Genomic DNA, 6,721 nt, shown 5'->3' with positions numbered 1-6,721 from the left:
TTCACAGAAACATCTTGAACTACTTTACTATGCTTTTGGGTCATGAAAACTCCAAACATATTTTGTCAAACACTCTTTCTTGAACTTTGAAACCAATGTGTACAGCCAGGGAAAAGCAATCTGTATGTTTCTAATTAATTTACACTTAACTCATCAGAATGTTGTTTTATTTGATGTGTAAGACCCCTTATGAGCCTTTCAAATATGGCTTCTAAGCATTTTTCCTTTGAACCAGAAAGTCACTTTTTTTTTTTTCCCTGAAGCAAATGGAATTCAATTCTCAAAAGGCTTCAGTTTGGTTCAAAAAATTGTCAGACTCACACAATCTGACAAAACATGTTTTCTCACTTAAATGGATTAACTCATGCAGTAGGCACTAGGAATTAAAGGGCATATCATTAGGCAAAGATTTACTTAAAATTGCCATAGTGTTAATGAAATTTTTATTTATTTAGCAATGCTTTCAGATAAAAGAACATTAAATACACTCATGTCAATGGGGTAGGAAAATGCAAAGGAATTAAAAAGTTTTATCTTAAAAGTACACATCCATCTTTACAATGTGTGTACAAAGGTTTTGAGTATTATCTCCCTGGTTTCAGTCCTAAAATCAATGTTGCACACAGGAGAGACTCATAGATTGGCATCATCCAATATTGCTTCTCTCACCTTTTATATAAGGGTCCTAAAAGCAGTGATTTCTCTGGTGAAATGCAATGACAGATCCTGAGCCCAACCATTCACAAATGTTCCAGGTGTGGCATGTTTCATTATGTTCACATAGTCATAGCATGTATGAGAGTTATATTTTCATCTGAATTCCTTTATGTTAGTCTTACAAATACATTTTTGCTTTCTAATAGCTACTTCTTTTGAAATGTCCACATTGATTTTCAAATTCATTTGTGTCCTAATTGGAGGACTTAGTTTTTACCCATTCATTGTAGCAAAAGTTTTGTTTAGAGGCTTCCTGTTAACCCACATATTAGACAGAAAACCATCTTAGAGCTTCTTTTAACTATTGTCTCTGTTTCTAACACACAAGAATCCATAGATGTGCTCTTGTGATTTTTTTTCTATCATTTATACCCAAATTTCTCCCTCACTTTAGGCACACACTAACTCATTATTTCTTTCTAACTTCCTGCTAATGATTACCTATTTAGATTTTTTTTAGCTTTAAAAAAATTTTTTTAACGTTTATTTATTTTTGAGATAGAGAGAGACAGAGCATGAATGGGGGAGGGTCGGGGTGGGGGGAGACACAGAATCTGAAACAGGCTCCAGGCTCTGAGCCACTGACTGAGCCACCCAGGCACCCCAGATTTTTTAGCTTCTCGAAATGAGCTTAGTTTGCAGACAAGAATAGATAGAGGATTTTGTATTATTACCACTGAATTTCTTGGATACTTACATGCTCTTATGACAGTATAGACAAAGAGCTGATCCCACTGAGTACCTACAAACCGTCTAAATACCATAAATTTCTATGCCTGAACAGCTTTCTTTTGGTCTTCTTCCAGAAGAATTTGTGATGGATGTAGCATGAAAACCAAGACAAATTGAGCATAATATAAAAACAAATGCAAATGTTGTAGAATTCAAACTGCTTTTGTGTAGAAGCAGATATAATGTAACTTCTGAGAGTTTTCAATATACTAGTCGGAAATATTTCATAGATTAAATTCAGAAACATTTTTATAGAGATAATATTTCTGATTTCAGAGAAATCACATGGATATTTAAAAATGAAAACCCACAGAGTCCATTATTGTCATCATCACTAAAACATTGGATACTTGTTGGATCCATGTATTTCTCTGTGGGAAGATTCAGAGAGTTTGGGCAATATATGTACCCTGTCTTCAGTGAGTTTTATAATTGGATTATAACCCGAAATCCAGAATCTCATTTTCTACCTAAAAAGGGCAATAGAGCCATATTTCCCAATTTCATCTGTAGTGTTCAGTGCCTGGCCTTTGAAATGAAGTTTAAAAATCATTGCAACACCCTTCAAAATAAGTCTACTTGTTTGACTTAAGGGTGTGCTTGGCATATCTCTCAATGAAAGAGCCTGTTCCAAGAAAGAGCACTTTTAAAGACATTACTAACCGCGCTCTCCCTCCCCCACCCCCACCACCACCCAGGAGACTTTAATTTTCAGGCAGCATCAGCAGTGTGAGATAAAATGGCTCTGGAAGTTTTTGAGACAAGCCAGAAGGACATTTAAATAGAGCACTACTTGTATATATTGTAGCCTTTTTCCCTCATGAGCTGTAACAAACAGTTAAAGCATACTTTCTACTCGTGGAAAATTGCTATTAGGAACCCCTCCAGTTCACTTGTGGGCTATAAGCACATTAGTTAGGATCAATTCTTCTATAGGTTAAAATTCAAAGTATTACCAAAGAACAAGTGGGTACTAAAGTGATTACCTTTCAGTAGATGCAGTGTGAGTACACTTAGAATTCAGATGAATAGGACATTTGAGAGAAGGAGAGGGAGAATAAGAAAACAAAGGAGGGAGAGAGATGGAAGGAGAGGGAGGGGGAGGTAAGGGAAGGGAAGGGGGAGAAAGGTAACCTTCCGGCACTTATTTATTAGTAATGAGGGAAAAAAAATTGTCTTTCAAAATGCTTTTATAGATGTCTTATTATTTATTTGAATTGTCATTATGTTTAAATGGAGTGAGTAAACTGTATGTTAGCTAATTTGACAATAAATTATATTAGAAAATTAATAAATGGAGTGAGTAAACTACCCAAATTAGTTTTTCACCCACTCATTCCTGAGCAACTGAATTTAAAATACCAGAAACTATCGTGTACCTTTGAAAAGACACACCGATGGCCAACAGACCCATGAAAAGATGCTCAACATTGTTAATCAAACCCACAATGAGATAGCAGCTCGCACCTGCCAGAGTGGCACTAACAAGTGTTGGTGAGCATATGGAGCAAAAGGAACCCTTGTACACTGCTGTGGGAAAGACTGCAGACTGGTGCAACCACTGTGGAAAACAGTATGGAAATTCCTCAAAAAATTAAAAATGGAAATACCATATGATCCAGTAATTCCACTCTTGGGTATTTACTCAAACAAAGTGAAAACAGTCAGAAAGATATATGCAACCCTGTGTTTATTGTGGCATTATTTATAATAGCCAAGATATGGAAACAACCCAAGTGTCTCTCCATGGAGAATGGATAAAGAATATGTGATATATATTATATCACATATATGTAGCTATATATATATATATATATATATATATATATATATATGTAATGTAGTATTACTCAGCCATAAAAAAGAATGAAATCTTGCTTTTTGCAACAACGTGGATGGACCTAGAGGGTATAATGCTAAGTGAAATTAGTTAATTAGAGAAAGACAAAGACCATATTCATTCACTCATATGTGGAATTTAAGAAGCAAGTGAACAAAGAAAAAAAATAGAAACAACAACAAAAAAGACTCTTAAAAAAGAAGACTCTTAAATACAGAGAAGAAACTGATGGTGGCCAGAAGGGAGTTAGGGGGTGTGGGTGAAATAGATAAAGGAGGTTGAGAGTATACTTACCTTAACGAGCACTGAGCAATGTATAGAATTGTTGAATCGTTTTATTGTATGCCTGAAACTAACATAACATAACACTGTAGGTTAATTATACTTCAACAAAATAACAGAAATTAAATCATTTTTTGCTGTGAGATTAGAATCCCCTTTAGTAGGTTAATAATCTTGTTTCTTAACAGAAATAACTGGTCCAGAATTCTACCTTCTAACTTTGCTATACAAATTATAAGATTCCACAAGAACAAAACAATCACGTAGACTGATTTGAATAACTTGAAAAGCATGTTTGCCAAATGTACATTTAGTGTAGTAGGTCTCCTGCTTCTGTTATGTTGTCCCTTCTTTGAACCCAAGGGTAGATGGGGGACTGTTATGGGAACCCCATGCTTTCATTTAGGTCAGCAGCGTTCTTCAGAAGACATAGTAGGGTCCCTATGGATTTTCTCAGGTTGCAAGACAGCTGCCCTATTGTGAAGAACCATCCATTTGTCTCAGTGGGATAGATGTCATACTTCCATAAGACAATTAGCTGTTTGTTTAAGTTTAAAAGCCCCATGGAGATACTAGTTTGTCATTTGTTTTGGCTGTAAAAGTGTTATATCCCCAAACACAATCCACTAAAGTTTACTTTGAAATGGAAACATTTTCAAATACAATTAGCTTGTGTAACTGTTCATAGCACGATGCTTTGCAATTCTTTCTTTTCTTTAACGAAAAGGAACAAATATTTTTAATATTTTGGTGTTTGTTTTTCGCCGAGGGAAGACCACTCTAAAAGCGAGAGGGCAGTCTGATATCTAAAATTGAAAGGGTAAATTGTTGCTTTATCACATGAGTGTCTTTTGTAGGTTGGAAGTGAAAAATATTTTTAATTTCAAAGTGAATTTAGAGATCTGAGCATGCTCACTGTACATTACTTTAGAATTATTAAAGTAGTTTGATTTAATAGAGTGAATCTTCTCGGGCTGAGGAGTACTTCACTCTGTACCGCACAGGCTGAGATCTTGGAACCTGATCGCTTCCCAGCTGAAGAGCTTATAAAAAATGTGAAGTACTCTAATAATTTTAAATTACTCTATACTGCACATTTTCAGGTCTCTGATCACCTCCAAATTCAAGTGCTTATAAAACTGCTCCCATAATTTTAAATTGCTATGTGCACAGTGATTTAAAATTGTGAGAGTACTTTAAAGTTTTTTAATAAGTGCTTTAATTTAGCACTGAGTTGAGCGATACTCCAGTATAACTTCAAGAAATTATGAAACTGATATAAAAATTTATCCTCTGGAAAGAAAATTACATTATGTATAAAAGGGTGAGGCTTCAAATGAATATATATAAGGATAAAGGTACCAAATGCTCAGGAACAATCAGTCAATGAAATGAGATAATAGGATCCTGAGGTGGGGAGGGGGTTGTTTTGTTAATTTTCCTCACAGCTTGCTGGGGCCTATAGTTCTCTAAACTCCAACAGGTATTTCAGTTCCTTTAAGGTGAAGAATTGCATTTAGAGGACTTATCTTTCCATTCTCAGCATTTTCAAAGATGCCAGGAAATTTCTCCCGAAATTATGGGAACATGGCATTGTTAGATGAAAGGAGTATATCTTAGAAAAAGAGGGAGGGGAAGGAAGAGGGAAGGAGGGGAAGAGAAGGGGGGAGGGGAGCAAGGTGGGAGAGTGGGAGAGTGTTTATTGTTGAAGAGGTCTTCTCTCACTTGTCAGTGAGATAGCTTCGGGACATTAGGGACTAGTTATTTTCCCATTTTTCAAAGATAAACATAGCATGTTTTAAATTGTACTCATGCATGAGTGAAATTGTTTTTATTAAGGACAGAATCCCTTTTGTAAACCAATGGTTCTGTTCACTGCAGAGGAACATTTAGATTTTGTTTTCTGACTACCCGCCATTATTATTATAATGCACCAGTTAATTTGACTTTAAACATGCTACCTTCCTACACCGAGCTAGCATTATCCCACATGTTTTGGGGGATGAAATATCTTGCAATGTGCCAGCTGCCAACAAGCTGCCTTCTGTGTCTTCCCCAGTTTATTTTCAAAGCCGTTCAGGTCAACACTTGGTTCGTCTGACTACATTACACAATCTGAAATATCGAACTATTTGATGGGAACCTGAGGCGTCTCACTTATTTAACTATAGTTTTATGATGTCTTTGATTAACTACATTGCAGTGAAATATGTAGGGGTGCCTGGGTGGCTCAGTGGGTTAAGCATCTGACTCTTGCTGTCGGCTCAAGTAACGATCTCACGGTTCGGATCAGGCTCTGCGCTGAAGATGGGGAGCCTGCTTGAGATTCTCTCTCTTTCCCTTTCTCTCTGTTTTTCCCCGGCTTGTGCTCTCTCTCTCGAAATAAATAAATAAACTTAAAAAAAGTGAAATATGTAAAAGATAAAGTATGTTCTTTTTGTCAAATTGTTGAAGGCTTAGGATTTATAGTCTACTGTGATTCTTTGTATGTTTCCAAATTTTGTGAAACCCCACAGGCTTACTTTTCAGGAAAAGACATTTACATTTTACTAAGTTGCAGATGAAATAAAGGGGGAATTGACTGTGTGCTTCAGCAATTCATGTTTCAATAAGGGAAATTACATACATCATTGGATTCTAGGGTGTAATAAATGAGTGAATGTTAGTTGTTATTACACACATTGCTACAAATATAACCACACACCAAAACATTTGAAATAGTTCTCATCTCTATTTTTGGCTTATATAAATATTCCTTGAAATTCACTATCTTCCTGTATTTTCTAAATATAGAAGATCAATTTCTCTAACTGCAGGGAAACAAGACTTTCTGAAAGGTAATAACGTACACATCTACATGGTAATGGGCAGAAAGGATATATGTGAAAGCTTAAAAAAAAGAGAGTGATTTTCCTTAAGCTAATTTATCACTCAACCCATATCACCATTTTCTAAGACAAGTCCAGCATTAATAAAACAAATCGCATTCTGTGTCCCCCGTAGAACATCTATTCGTGCCCTGGAAATATGGGCTACTCTGATCATGAAGTCTTGTAGAAAGGCAAGAATTGCCTTGTTCCATGAAAGTCAGTGGTTTGCCTTCACTGCCAGAGACTGGTTATAATTTTAGGGTAGAATTATCTCATCGTT

Source organism: Leopardus geoffroyi, chromosome A1 (genome assembly GCF_018350155.1).
Source record: "Leopardus geoffroyi isolate Oge1 chromosome A1, O.geoffroyi_Oge1_pat1.0, whole genome shotgun sequence".
NCBI classification, from domain to species: Eukaryota; Metazoa; Chordata; class Mammalia; order Carnivora; family Felidae; genus Leopardus; species Leopardus geoffroyi.
This window is presented reverse-complemented; position numbering follows the sequence as displayed.